The sequence below is a fragment of the Erithacus rubecula genome (genome assembly GCF_903797595.1).
Source record: "Erithacus rubecula genome assembly, chromosome: 23".
Taxonomy (NCBI): Eukaryota; Metazoa; Chordata; class Aves; order Passeriformes; family Muscicapidae; genus Erithacus; species Erithacus rubecula.
The window spans coordinates 2,565,356-2,580,515 of NC_136675.1; the positions used below are offsets into that span (position 1 = coordinate 2,565,356).

Consider the following 15,160-nt stretch of genomic DNA (forward strand, 5'->3'; position numbering starts at 1 on the left):
GGGGGAGGAACTGCCCGTGAAGGAGAAAGATGTTTTCCTCCAGTGCTCCATCCAGCTCCATCCACACCCCCTCCCTGCTGCTCCCAGAGCAGCACACAAACACCCCATTCATATGAAAATAAGGAAAGTCAGGAAATTTGTCTCCCCGTTTCCCTCCCCAGCAGAAGTCAATGAAGAAACTGCTGCCATGGCTTAGTGCCAGGAGAGCTTTGCACGTTTTTTAGCATCACTGCAGAGTGTGCTGGCCAGCACAAGCTGCCACTGCCACAGTGCTGAGCTCAGAGCCCTGCCTTGAGACAGGTGAAAGGAGGGTTTCATTCCCCAGGGATTCCCCTGGCAGCTGGGAGCAGATGTGTGTCCTGCCCGTGTCCCTGTCACCTGTGGTGTCCCAGGGCTGGGACAGGAGATCAAGGACCAGTCACAGCAACCAGCCAAAGCTCACACACAGCACCTCTGTCCTGCCATGCTCAGCTGTCTCCTCTGGAGCAGGTGCCACATTTCTTGTCTCCATCTTGCCACCCATCATGATTTTCCTGGTGGCAGTGGACAGCCTGCTGTCCCCTGGGCATTTCTTCACTTAGGGTTGCACTCATGCCTGTACTGCACGTGTGCTGGTCCTTCAGCAGAGTGAGCAGATGAAAATTATGCAGATTCTGGCCATTTTCCCCAATTAGCTGCTTTCTCTGCATGTTTGCTGCCCTCTCTGCTTGTTATTTTTAGCAGTTCATTGAGATTTCTCCATTGGCCATCACCTGGGAACAGCCAGGTGTGAACATCAGACTCCTGATGGAGCCAAGGCTGGCTCAGCTCCCATCCCATCCCATCCCATCCCATCCCATCCCATCCCATCCCATCCCATCCCATCCCATCCCATCCCATCCCATCCCATCCCAGAGGCTGAGGGCCATGGAGAGAGGGCAGAGCTGTCCTCTCCCAGTGGGATCTTTGCCATCCTGAAACCCACCCAGGGTTTGCAGCAGAGCCTGAGCTCAGCCTTGCTAAGCCTGTTTGGGTGCCAGGCACAGCCAGCCCGGCTCAGCCAGGGATGGGCAGGACCCTCCCACATCAGCATCTTTCATGGGCTGGGAAGTGGGAAAGGAAAGATCTGCAGGGATTTTCCAATTTTGCAGGCTTGGGTGGAATCTGCTTCTTTCAGCTCACAGATTCAGATCTGAGTAAGGCCTGGGGACACACACTGCAGATTCCTGGGGACACACACTGCAGATTCCTAGGGACACACACTGCAGATTCCTGGGGACACACTGCAGATTCCTGGGGACACACACTGCAGATTCCTGGGGACACACTGCAGATTCCTGGGGACACACACTGCAGATTCCTGGGGGCAGACACTGCAGATTCCTGGGGGCAGACACTGCAGATTCCTGGGGACACACACTGCAGATTCCTGGGGACACACACTGCAGATTCCTGAGAACACACACTGCAGATTCCAAGGGGGACACACTGCAGATTCCTGGGGACACACACTGCAGATTCCTGGGGACACACACTGCAGATTCCCAAGGACACACACTGCAGATTCCCAGGATCAGGGCTTTGGGAAGCAGTGGGGCATTGCACCCAGCTGCCCCAGACATGAGGAATGAGCATGTCCATCCCACAGGGATGCAAGCCCTGTGCTCATGCCTCATACACACAGCCCAGGAGGAGCATTCCCTCTGCCAGCCTATCACCCCTTTGGAGAAAAAGCAAATTCAAACAATAGCCCAGTGTTTTCTTTGGAGCTGTCAGCCCCAGCAGAGTCAGCAGCACAGCCCTGGCCGTGCCCGCTCACCCTGCTGTCCCTGAGTCATGGCTGTGGCCTCAGACAGTGACACAGGGCCATTGTCATCCCAGGAATGCAGTGCTTTCCTGCTCTGCACAAATATTTTGTACAGTGCATTTTCCGTGCTCAGGTTCCTGCTGGAAGTGTCCCCAGGAGTGCTGCTGACTAATGCTGCCATCACTGATCCCCAGGCTCCAGCTCCTGCTCTGCACAACAGCCACGGGGTCAAGGCTGAAGAAGTGCATTTCCTCCAAGGCTGGAGAAGTGCATTTCCTCCAAGCAGCACATGCACTGAGGAGGGAGGAAATCACAGATTTAACCCCTCCAGGTACAATTCCCTGGGTTACATCACTGGAGCCAGCTCCTGGGTCAGGGTTGGCCTGGAGGAGCAGGTTTGGATGTGGAGAGGTGCTTACAGAGCAGGTTCACAGCTTGTCCCTCTGCTCCAGAGATATCCCTGGGGTCACTGGTCCTCTGGAGGTGCCTCTCTTGGCATTGCCTCCCAAGGGAATGGGTCAGCAGCTCAGAAAGGAGCTGAGCTCAAGGATGAGCCAACATTTTGGTATTGAGTTCACATTATTGGTATTGTGGTAACCTACACAACACAGATTTCCTCCCCGAATGAAAAGTCTGTACTTTTATATAAAAGTTTATCCTTGAGGGTGTGGTGGAGTCAGCCAAGGCTGGATTGGGACAGGCTGGATTGGGGCAGCCAGGATAGACTGGGGCAGGATGGATTGGGGTAGGATGGACTGCAGCAGACAGGCTGGACTGGGGCAGCCAGGATGGATCAGAGGAGCCAGGATGGATTGGGGCAGGATGGATTGGAGCAGCCAGGATGGATTGGAGCCCCCAGGCTGGCCAAAGCTGATGGTGGCTGCAGCTGAGCTGGAGGCTGCAGTGAAAGCCCTGCCCTTGCCCTGAGCAGTTGTGCAATAGCGGATGTTTGGGAGCAGATAGGTGATGCAGAAGACTTCCTTCCTCAGCTCACAAGGCAAATAATTTGTATCCTGATTACAAATTATGAGGGTTTGGAGATTGCAAGGTCAGGAGGGACCAATGCAATTATGTCATCTGACCTTGCCAAGGAGTGCAGCCTCGGAATGACACTTGGTGATTCCCACGCCATCAGTTCTGACTGTCCCACAGGGAGCCTTTTCTTACAGCTCAGGGGGTTCCTGTGCCTGTCCCTGTCCCTGTCCCTGTCCCTGTCCCTGTCCCTGTCCCTGTCCCTGTCCCTGTCACCTCCCAGAATACACAGCTCACTTCCAGGCTTGTGGTTTTCCTGCAAGACTTTGGTCTAGAGAGATCATGGAAAGAGAATGGGATGGGATGGGATGGGATGGGATGGGATGGGATGGGATGGGATGGGATGGGATGGGATGGGATGGGATGGGATGGGATGGGATGGGATGGGATGGGATCTTCTAAACTCTCATGTAGGGGTTTTGGTTTGCCAATTTGAAATTAAAAATTTCAGGAAGTCTTTACAAACCACCACATCCCTGAGGGGACTCACAAAGACCATCCAAGTCCAGTTCTTGGCCCTGCACAGGCCAACCCCAAGAATCCCACCCTGATTTGTGTCAGATTGAGGACCACCTGCCCTGTCCAGCAAGAACAGCAGGATTCCCCCTGTTTCCACACCACCTCTTCCCACCTCAGGGAACAACCTGGAATGCAGGAAGGAGGGACTGTTTAGGAAGATTTGGGGTGTCTCATTCCCACCAGGGCCGTGCAGGTGGCACAGGGAGGGTCAATTATGAGCCCACACCTGAGACTTTGACCTCTGTGGGATGCAAACCTGTTTGAAACTTGTGTTCCAATTTTTTCATTGTTTAAATGTTGGAACTCTCAGGAGGCTCAGACCGCAGAGATCTGTATCAGCACAGAAACACCAGCCCCTGGTCCCACTGAGGTGCATCCTGCCCTGCCTGCACCCACCTGGTTTGGCAGCCACAGCTCCTGGTTAATGCAAATAGCCCAGAGCTGGTTTTACATGAACAAAGCCATTCACCCCTCCTTTATTATCATTATAAATGAGGCTGTTTCTCATCAATATCGATACAGAGACAAGGCTGGGGCCTCACTGCAGAGTCATGGCTCAAATGCCATCATTCCCCAAAATCCCAGGTCCAAAATGAGCAGAGATGAGCTGTGGCAGAGACCAAAGGGGTGCAGCGTGACAGCAGAGCTAATCCTCACTGATTTGCTCCTCTGGAAGATGCAGCACATCAGAGCAAGTTTGTGCTCAGATGTTTGTGCTGAACAGAGCCCCAAGACTGATCCCAAGGGCAGGGACACCTCAGCCTTGTCCCAGTGTCCCTGCCCAGCCCTTCCACTGCTCTGGGGTTTGGCTGCAAAGGATGCACAGGCTGTGTTGGAAAAGTGCACAGGACAAGCACTTAGGGCACGTCCAGAGTTCTCAAGGCTTTGCCCTGTCTTAGGAGAGGCTCAGCCCAATGTCAGTCCCTGCCCTGCCCCTGGGACCCGGCTGGCCCTGCTGAGCTGGGACAGGACCCAGGTGCTCTGTGCTGGGTCACAGCCTGGGGATGCTGCAACTGACCCATCACAGCTCTGTGCAACTCCTGCAGCCTCAGGGATATTCCCACACAAGGACAGTGCTGGGAGGAGGGGGGCAAAGCCAGCTGGCCATTGCCAGGCTCAGCTAGCCACGGGTGGAAGCACAAGGAGCTGCTCCCTGGCCCTGTCCTGTGGACACTGCTGAAGGCTCGCACAGAAACCCAATCTGTTTTTTTCCCAAACTGTTAACTTTTCTCAGCTCCAGCTTGTATCTTTCCCAAGCTGGAGACATTTCTCAGAAACAAAACAGAGAAAGAAAAAGAAAAAAACCCACAAATAAACACCTAGTGTTAATCACCGAGCCACCTGTCTCATAAGATTTTGCAAAAAGCATGTTCTCAAAGAAATGTTGCCTTCTTTGACCAATAAGTCTTTTCTACTTTGTTTTTCACAATCTCCCTTATATAAATACCATAACTTTTCAATAAATCACTCTTTCTAACTACCTAAAAAAAGTTTTGTTACTGTATTCCTCACCACTTCCTAGGCTTAGAGGAACACTGTCCCTCACCCACTCACCCTGTGCCAGCAGCTCTTTGACACCTTTTATCTCCTTTTACACCTTTTATCCCCCTGGGCGCCTCCACTCAGGGTTTTGCAGCATCCTCCTTGTCCCCAGTGAGGGATCAGTGCCCGGGACTGGCCAGCACAGCCCTGGCAGCTGTTCAGCAGGGGACACAATGAGGATTAATCACAGCCCGTCACAGACGCTGCCGGATTTTTTCCTCCATCCTTATTTGCGTGCTAGCGCCTGGAAAACAGGATGGCGATGTTTTCCTGCCACACATTCCCCAAGACTAAACAAAGGAGCTTGGATTTCCAGCCCCTGCTGCTCTCTGAGAAATGTGGGGCTTTCAGGGATTGCCTGGGGAGCACAGGAGTGGAGGGGTTCAGGGATCGGCCCCTCGGGCTGGTCCCGCTGCTTGGGGCAGAAAATTTCTCACCTCTGGAATGAGGGGGAAGGTTTTCTGTCTCATTTTTGGGGAAAACACTCCCTAAAGAAAGATCTTGTGGGCACAGCCTGCATTGGTGGGCTCTCATTAAAGTTTTTACCCATAATTTGTTAAGGTCTTGTTTGTTTGTGGACTGACCGTGGGAGGTGCTTCACAGTGAGGTACAAAAGAGAAAGCACAGATCTTCCAACAAATAAAGCTTATTTTTAATGTAAAAATTTTGATGTAGTGCTTCTGATAGTTCAACAATGTTCTACGTGCAATCAACAGCAATAACAAAGCAAATGGAATTTTATGAGAAAGGACCAAAGGAAGTTTTTATCCAGTGTATTTGGCGCATTTGCCAACAGTGCAGAGGGTAACTCAACACCATTGGGAGATGGTAACACCATTTAGGCTCCCTAAAGAAGGAGAATGCTCGTTTTTAAGAGTGTAAGCACCAACATCACCCTGGCAGGAGTTAGATGAGGGGTCCTTAGGCCAACTTGTGAAATGTCAGCTCAGCTGGGAATACATCAGAGAATATTGGAATGGTTTGGGTTGGAAGGGCCCTCAAAGATCATTTCCTTCCAAGGGCAGGGTCACCTTCCCTGGAAACTCTGCCCTCACCAGCTTGGAAAGCCCAGGGCTTTCCCTCCCTGTTGCAAAGCCTTTCCCTCTTCCCACTTCCATGGGATGCCCTGCTGCTTCCACTCCTTCCCTTTTTATGGGTTCAAAGAGATGCTCTCTCCAAACTCAGATTAACTTTGCAAAGTGAGCAATAATTGGTGCTCATGGAATCTCTGGAGGCTTTTAAGATGTCCCCTGAATTGGGAAAATGAATTGTGGGAGTCCTGATTCTGAACTGATGTGGGGAATTTGAGCCACATGTACAATGTGCAGGTTTGGTGAGTCTGTTCCCAGCACCAGGAGCATCAAAACCAGACAGAGCCAGGGCTGGGGTAGATGGACCAGGGGAAAAGAAAGAGCTGAAAAATCCATGTTAGAAGCCTTTGGAGAGATGATGTGAAGGTTTCCCATGGGAATACCTCAGTTTGCATTCAGCCACGTTCCACCTACAGATCACCATTCCCATCTACTCCTGTATATGGATTATGTTATCTTATATTATATTATATTAATCCTGTATAAATATATTATCCTACAGTTCTGTAGCCAGGAGCTTTTGATGATTTGCAGGACAAAAGCTCAGCAACTTTCCTGACACTAAATGAGGAAAAACCACCTGGATTTGTCCAGTTTCAGTGATCACAGTGCAGGGGGCATTTCCATTTTTCAGCTGCACTTCCTGTGGCCCCAGAGCTGAGATGCTTCAGCCACAGAATCACAGAATCACTAAGGCTGGGAAAGACCTTCAAGATCATCAAGTCTTGGGCTGAATCCCACTGTGCCACCAAACCTTGTCACAAAGTGCCACACCCACTTGAATTTTGAACATTTCCAGGGATGGTGACTCCATCACTGCCCCAGGCAGCTGTGTCAGGGCTGAACCACTCTCTCAACGAATAAATTTTCCCTAAATTTCCCAACCTAAACCTCCCCTGACAAAAACTGGGGGCATTTCCTCTTGTCCTGTCCTGGAAACAGTGCCCAACCCTCACCTGCCTCTCTTAAAAATCCCAATTTTTCTGTGAAAACTCAGTTTTAGGAAGTAGAATTGTGATATTTATGTATTTTTTTAAAAAAATGCACTGTTTGGGGAAATTGCTTTTTCCCTCTGATGACTCATGAAAAATATTGACCAAATGCACTTGAGCTCTGATTTATGGGGTCCTCCAGTTGTTTCTCTGGATTTTGCCCTGGATGTTCTATCCCCTAAAAAGGTCAAGTATTCCCCTCCCCAAAGCAATATCTCTGGATTAAATCCTGAAACCTTATTGCAGTTCTCAAGATAAGAACTCATTAAACAGCGTGAAAATCACCTTGGAAAAGGGGATTTCAAAATCCCCTGAGAGGTGCCCAGGTCTGGGTGCTGAGGATTGGGGTTGGTTCCTATTCCTGGGTGATGTTTATCTGTGTTCTCCTCAATAATTGTCACCTGGGAATCTGCACCAGGGACCTGCTGCTACCAGGAAAAATGGGAAGGGCTGGCAGGAAGTTGTTTGCATATCTCTTCTTCTGGGTGGGTGACTCAGGCAAGAAATAAAGTGTAATATCTGTAAAAATATCTGCAAGGTCCTGAGGCAGGGGTGGGATCTTGGCAGCACTTTTTGTGTCCAAAAAAATCCCCCAAAAATATGGATCTTACTGGACACTGGCATGCTACAAACCACAGGTTTGGGCTGCAACCCAGCAGGAGCATCCAGAAAGTCAGAAAGGAGTGGGAGAGCGAGAAATCTCACCTGAAAATGGAGCTTGAGAGGGAGAAACCTCACCTGGAAACGGCAACAACAGAAATCACAAACTTTCTTCCCCCTTCTGCCCTCCCACCCTATTTCTCAACGAAACTTTTTAAGTTACAGATTTGAAACCTGTTGTGAATGGATAAAAGCCTGCACCAGTGCCTGGGGAATGGCAGGAAGGCACGTGCTGTCATGATTGGAGCACCGGGAGAATGTGCTAATTACATAACAGCCCAGGAATTTGGCAGCGCTGATGCAGAAACAGGGCAAATAATCCTCTTTCCCCATCACCTCCTTCCCCAGCCCTGTCTGCTTCACTTTTTCAGGGTGGAAATTTAATTTTCAAACCCTTCCACACAGTTTTTAAGCTGGCAAAAAGTGGGAAAAACAACTTTCCCAGAAGGCTGCCATACCTCAAAACCCAATTTTTTCCTTTTTTTTTTCTTTTTTTTTTTTAAAAAAAACCCTGAACATCACTGTTTTGCTTTGGTGCTCAATAAGTGATTCCAAATAATGCCATAAATTGGTGATAGTTTGTTTGGCCCAGAATAATTTCATATTCCTGTCACTGTCATAACTCAGCACTGCAGGAACACAAGGACATCAGTGCTTTGTCACTGCTGTTGAGCAGGGAAGCTCAATTTTCCTTCTTGATGGAGGAAAAATGGGGACAGAATCACTGCCAGTGCCTTTGTAAGCTGCTGCAAACAGTTTTTGCATCCTTCAGGTCTGCTCCTTTCCAATCTCCTTTAAAATAAATAAAATCAGCCTCAGTGCTCCCTGCAGTGGCATTCCCAGATGTGGAAAATGGAAAAGGAGCAGCCTTCAGACATTGCCAGTGCACAGCAGTGATCCCAGAATCACAAAATCACCATTTTCCAGAACCCCTGAGGTTGGAGAAACCCTCTGACACCAACAATTCAAACCTGTGACCCACCCTCACCCTGTCCCCAGCCAGAGCCCTGAGTGCCACATTCCTGGGACACCTCCAGGGATGGGGACTCCAAACCTCCCTGGGCAACCCCTGCCAAGGGCTGAGCACCCGTTCAGAGACAGGAGTGGGATCTCCAGAGCTCCCTGAGTGCCCGTGGGCATCTTCACCCACATCCTCCTTCCCTCTGGCTGGAGCAATGCAGCTTCCATGGCCAGCACTGAGTGTACAGAATCCCAGAATGGCTTGGGTTAGGAGGGACTTTAAATCTCATCCCATCCCATCCCATCCCATCCCATCCCATCCCATCCCATCCCATCCCATCCCATCCCATCCCATCCCATCCCATCCCAGGGACACTCCCACTGTCCCAGCTGCTCCCAGTGTCCAGCCTGGCCTTGGGCACTGCCAGGGATCCAGGGGCAGCCACAGCTGCTCTGGCAATTCCATCCCAGCCCTGCCCACCCTGCCAGGGAACAATTCCTGCCCAAGATCCCAGCCAGCCCTGCCCTCTGGCACTGGGAGCCATTCCCTGTGTCCTGTCCCTCCCTGCCTTGTCCCCAGTCCCTCTGCAGCTCTCCTGGAGCCTCTCCAGGCCCTGCCAGGGGCTCTGAGCTCTCCTGGAGCTTCTCCTCTCCAGGTGTCCCCCCCAGCTCTCTCAGCTCTCTGATGATGATGATGATGATGTTTTATGACTTCACCTCTGCTCTCCATCCTGGCCCTCTGCTCCTCAGCCCCTCTGCTGCTGTTCTTGGCCTGTATTTCCCAACTTTAAGGTTTTGTCTGAGAGCCACAAACTTCTCACTGTGCCTGGGATAAGCACTGGTTGATGCAGTCTTTAAAAACCTCTGATTGTGGCACATGAATACAACAGAAATAAAACAACACCAGTCACAGGCATCTATCAATTATCAAAAGTGGGCAAACCAAGCTCCAGAAGGATGAGGAAAAGCCCAGATGGAGCAGGCTCAGCACTCAGCACTGGGGAGTAGCACAGAGGGTTTCCAGGAGCCAACACCTGGGACTGAGATTTGCTGCTGCTGCTGCAGGTTCCTGACACTGGGAGCAGCTCAGGGAGGACTCAGAGAAAATCCAGACCATGGAGACAGGAGGGACATCCCCCAAGCTGTGATCTGCTGGCACAGGCACAGCAGTAGCAGGCACAGCTGCAGGGGAAGGGGAGGCTGAGCCCCCCGAGCCCCCCTGGGCAGGGAGGGATGGGCTGAGCACCAGCAGGGACTCTGCTCCTGGGATGGCCTGCACAAGGTCTGGGTTTCTGGCTTCTCCAACCCCAGCCTCTTTAAAATCAAGATTATAATTTTTTTTAACCAGTCTCCACCTTGCTCATGAATTCATTCCCCAAAATCTTGAGGTTTTTGTTACTGGGGAAAGCAGATGAGGGGTCACATCCCCACCTCCTTCACAATCTGTGGGCAGAATCCAATGCCTCAAATGGGTGTCAAGGGGAGAAAATTCTCTCAGGAGAACTTGCCAGGAGCTCAGCCAGCCCTTGGTCCTTCTCCCTGGCACAGGCACCTCCTCCAGCAGGTATCCAACTCATCCTTTTGTTCCTTTCTGTGCTCTCACAAGCCCTGGGTGGGTTGTGGAGAGGTCAGGGGGGGATTAGAGGGGACCAGGGTTTCATCTCTGGCATCACAAGAGGCACTGCAGGGGGTGCCAAAATTGCAGGAGCTGCCCAGTCCATGTCCCAGCACCCAACTGGTTTCCCAGCATGGGTAACTGGTGCTGAGGGGCTCCAGAGTCCTTAACCTGACCCATTGGGGCTCCAGGTGAACTCAGACCTGCAATTTGTGTTGAAATTAGAAGAGAGGATGTGATATAGAGACCTTTCTTCTCTGTGGTGAAGCATTTCTTGAGCACTTAGCCTACAGGGAAGGAAGCACAAGAAGGGCACCAAAATATGCTAGAAAAGAAATCAAAACACGCTGATATTTTTAAAGGAGGGAATAAATTTTGGTGGGGTTTTTTTTGTGAAAATGCCAAATTTCTTTCTCACAATCTCCTCAGTTAAATGATGAAAAGGGCTGGGCTTCCCAGAATCCTGTGGGGATTTATCCTGGGTTTTGGTGGGAGCTCAGGTGTCACTTTTGCTGTTGGTGGAGCCATCAGTACAATTGTTATTTCTGTGTAAATTCATGTGCTTAGAAACTTCCTTCCTTCCCCCACCTGGAAAGAGGATCCAAATTCCCCTGGAAAGCAGGTGCTGGACCCAGAGGGGTCACTCAGTGTGTGGGACAAGGAGTGAGGAGACTGAGGGTGCTGCCCTCAATAAACTCAGACATGAGGCTGCTCACCACCACCCAACTGTGTGACCTCTGCACCTCTCCTGGTGCCACCTGAACTCAGCCTGTCCCCAGGTGTGACCCTGGTGACACACAGGCACCTCCAGGGCCATTGTGACAAAGCCAGCCCTGATGTCTGGGCAGATTTGGACCCCCATGTCCGAGGGATGCAGGATGCTGCAGCACTGAGCAGGAGTGCAGCTCCACCCTGCACATGGGAAGATCCAGAGGGTTTCTCTCCCAGGCACACAGCTCAGGGTGTGTGGAGCTCATGGAGGACCCTGGGAATTCAAGGAATGCCAACTTCTTCTCCAGTGGGCTTTGGTTCAAGCTCCTCCACCATCCCCAGGTTGAGCCAAGCAAAGCACACCAGTCAGCAGCACAGTGCCAGCTGGGACAGCACTGAGGGATCTCCAGGAGGGGCTGAGCCTGCCCCAAAACACCTGGAGGTGCCTGGGTGGGAAATATCCAGTGCTGTAAAGCGTGGATTTGGGACCTCGGGAATATTTGGGCTCAGGCATCCACAGCCAGGCGTGCAGAGATCAGAATGCACCAGGAGGCAAAAGCAAAAGCAGCGCTGAGCCAGGCTCAGGCCAGGCCCAGGCTCAGGCTCAGGTTCAGCCCCAGGATCAGCCCCAGGCTCAGCCCCAGGCTCAGGCTCAGGCTCACACTCAGGCTCAGGCTCAGGCCAGGCTCAGGCTCAGGCTCAGGCTCAGGCTCAGGCTCAGGCTCAGGCTCAGGCTCAGACCCAGGCTCAGGCTCAGGCTCAGACTCAGGCTCAGGCTCAGGCTCAGCCCCAGGCTCAGGCTCAGGCTCAGGCTCAGGCTCAGGCTCAGCCCCAGGCCAGGCTCAGGCTCAGGCTCAGCCCCAGGCTCAGGCTCAGGCACACACAGATCAGCTGCAGCCCCAAACCCACATGGGCTGTGCTGCATTTCCAAGGGATTTTCATCAGGATCCTGGTTCTGTTCTCTCTGCCCATCACCAACATCTGTCACACCTACAGTGACTGTCACACCTCCAGGGATTATCACACTTACAGGGACTGTCACACCTGTATGACTGTCACACCTACAGGGACTGTCACAGCTGCAGGGACTGTCACACCTATATGACTGTCACACCTGCAGGGATTGCCACACCTGTATGGCTGTCACACCTGTACGACTGTCACACCTGCAGGGACTGTCCTGCCTGCTCAGAGAGGAGCTGCAAGAAATGGAAATTGCAGCTCATTTTGCACTCACACCACTGTCCTGGCAGCCAGACCCATATTGGCCTGTGGATCTAGAGGATGGATCATCAGCTTTGCAAGTGAAGTGAAGGTCTCAGAGCAATGCCACAACCTCCTGCTGTGCCCAGAGTTGTCCCTGGAGTGACCAAGCTGCAGTTCTGAGCTCTCTTCATTGCAGTTTGGCTGTGTCAATGCTCAGCTGCATTCAGGAAAGGATTTGGTTTCCCACCACTGAGCCACTCAGTCCAGAGATGTTCTTGTGGCCACCATCCTCATGTGCTGCCTGCCCCATGTCCCTGCTCAGGGCAGGAGTCACCTGGAGCATCCCTCCAGCTGTTTTCACCCCCTCATTCCAAACTGGATGTCAGATTTCACAAACCCTGTGACACCCCAGGATTTTTCTTGGCCCCAGCCTGTGTGGCAGGGGAGCAGAGCTGCTGAAGGAGGTCACAGTGCTTTGCAGCCCCTGATCCCATTTCCCTTTTGCAGCCTCAGGAACATCCACAGGGATTCACCCTGGGCTATCTCCTCGGGGATGGGCTGAGGCAGGTGACAGCAGGGAGTGCCTGACCCTGATATAAGGAAATGCTTTGTCACCTCACCTATCTCTGACACTGCTCCTTATCACAGCAGCTCCTTCACAGAGCACTGCCACAGACCACAGGGCTTCAAATCCAGCCAGGACAGGTTCTCCCTGCAGAACAAACAGTCCCCTCAGCCCCTGGAGTTACTGCAGTCAAACAACCAGCTGAGATGTGCCAGCAGCAAACACATCCCAGGGACTTTATTGTAAAGAGCAATAAACCTGTGCATCTACAGGTGGAGAAACTGAGGCACAGACAGGCAGCAACAAATGTCCTGCACAGAATCACCCTGCCCTGCCCCCCAGCAATCCCCCTGCCCATTCCTGGAGCTCTGGCAGCCTCGGGGCCGTGCCCATTCCCTGGGGAGCCTGGGCAGTGCCAGCACCTCTGGGGGAGGGAAGAACCTTTCCCTGAGCTCAGCCTGAGCTGCCCTGGCCCAGCTCCAGCCCTGCCCTGGGTCTGTCCCTGTCCCAGGGAGCAGAGATCGGAGCTGCCCCTCGGGAGGAGCTGCAGCCCCCACTGAGGTCCCCACAGACAAACACAAAGTGCAAAACCCAAAAATCCTCCCTGCTGTTTGCAATTCTGCTTCTGCAGATGGGCGAAGAGGAGAAGGATGAGAAGAGGAAGGAGAAGGAGGAGGAGGAGAAGGAGAAGGAGAAGGAGAAGGAGAAGGAGAAGGAGAAGGAGAAGGAGAAGGAGAAGGAGAAGGAGAAGGAGAAGGAGAAGGAGAAGGAGAAGGAGAAGGAGAAGGAGAAGGAGAAGGAGAAGGAGAAGGAGAAGGAGAAGGAGAAGGAGAAGGAGAAGGAGAAGGAGAAGGAGAAGGAGAAGGAGAAGGAGAAGGAGAGGAGAAGGAGAAGGAGAAGGAGAGGAGGAAGAAAGCTGAAGTCCTTCAAGAGTCACAGCCCTTGTCACTAGGTGTGCAAAGGACAGGAGGGCAGCCCTGGGAGCCGGGCTGGGCTGGGAGAGGCAGGGGGGGCATCCCGAGCCAGATTCCACAGCAGCTCCCCGGCCAACTGCAGGGATTCTGCAGCTACTTGCACCCAGCCATTGTCGGAGCAGGGAGCTCCTGGCTGGTACCTGAGCTGATAATTGCTCAGAAAAATTAAGGGTTGGGTAATTTCTCCCGAAATTAATTGCCTTGCTGAGCTGCCGCAGGGCACGCGCCACGAGGAGGTTTGAAGATGATACAACCACTTCCCTCTCCAGGATTAAATCAGGTGGCAAAAGTCCACCTTTGTCACGGAGATTTTGGCTTTTCTCTGAAGATTTTTTTAATTTTTTTCCCCCCCTGCTGTTTCTGAAATGGCTTTGAGGGTCCTGAGGAGCTGCAATAATTTATGGGCAGTGCTTTTGTCAGCCTCACCTGATTCTGGCAGCTCAGCCCTCTGCAGCAGCTTGCTTTGCTCATTTTAACACTTCTTTTATAATCCTCAAAATGTTTATAAACACAGGCAGGAAATAAGAAGACACTTGGGATATTCACAAGTTGATCTAAAGTCAGCATTTCACTGGCTGCTCGCAGTTACCTCCTCTCTGTCAGACTGTGCAGCTGACTTAGGGTGAAATCCTTATTTTCCCAGCTTGTCTTGATATTGGTGAAAATTCCTCATTCTCCCTTCTCATCTCTTGGCTCCCTGGAGGGAGATTCCTCTGGGAAATGGATGTTCTGCCTGTGTTGCCTCCTTCCTTCACCTCCTTATGGAAGGAATATCCTTTTTCAGGAAAAGAAACCATAGCCCCATGGATTCCTAAAGAAATGGAGCTGTCACTCCTGCCCAAGGCACACCAACTTTACTGTGCCCTTCTTAAACATTCCCAATGAAGTTTTCATCACCTTCCAGGGAAAATATTCCCATACACCACTTCTTTACCCATGGAAATTTTCCCTTTGTGTTACCTTTATTACCAGCCCAAATAATGGATTTTTTCACTCAGTTCACATCTTCCAGACATGTTGCTCCATGGGGATGATCTCCCAAGTGGTCCAGAGCTCCACTGGAGTGTCCTGGCCTTCACCATAAAGAATCCTGCAGGTCCTTACAGGTCCTTTTCCATTTATGAGAGCCCATGCAGGACTAAGCACTGACCTGGGGATCTGCTGCAGCCTCCAGAGCCTTTCAATATTCCTGAAGGAGTTTATTCCAGAGTGTGAGTGCAATTCCTGTCTCAGCATCCATTGGTGAGATGCAGCTCTGAGTCAGTCACTCTTTGAGTACCTCCAGTCACCTGGGAGATAAAAACATCTCAAGATAACAATTCATGTCCTCCAGGAGAGCTGTCTAAAGACAAATCCTCCTCTGGAGACACTTCCCCCTGCAGAACAGCTTTTGGGGTGGTTTTTGTTGTCCTTGGCTGCTGGGGCTTTTTTCCCCCAAAATTTCTTGAGTATTTTGATTTTTGCTTGAATCTCCCAAGGTATTTTCAGCCCCCTCTCAAATTCTTAT

At 51.6% G+C, this 15,160-nt stretch overlaps 1 long non-coding RNA gene across 1 annotated transcript; it reads right to left on the bottom strand.

Moving 5' to 3' along the window:
* Positions 1-8,345: 8,345 nt before the first annotated feature.
* On the bottom strand, positions 8,346-11,270 carry LOC306811824. The gene is made up of 3 exons (XR_013776750.1): positions 11,206-11,270; positions 9,300-9,446; positions 8,346-8,414 (listed from the first exon to the last, which is right to left on the bottom strand). It is a non-coding gene; the product is annotated as an uncharacterized lncRNA (long non-coding RNA).
* Positions 11,271-15,160: the final 3,890 nt, after the last annotated feature.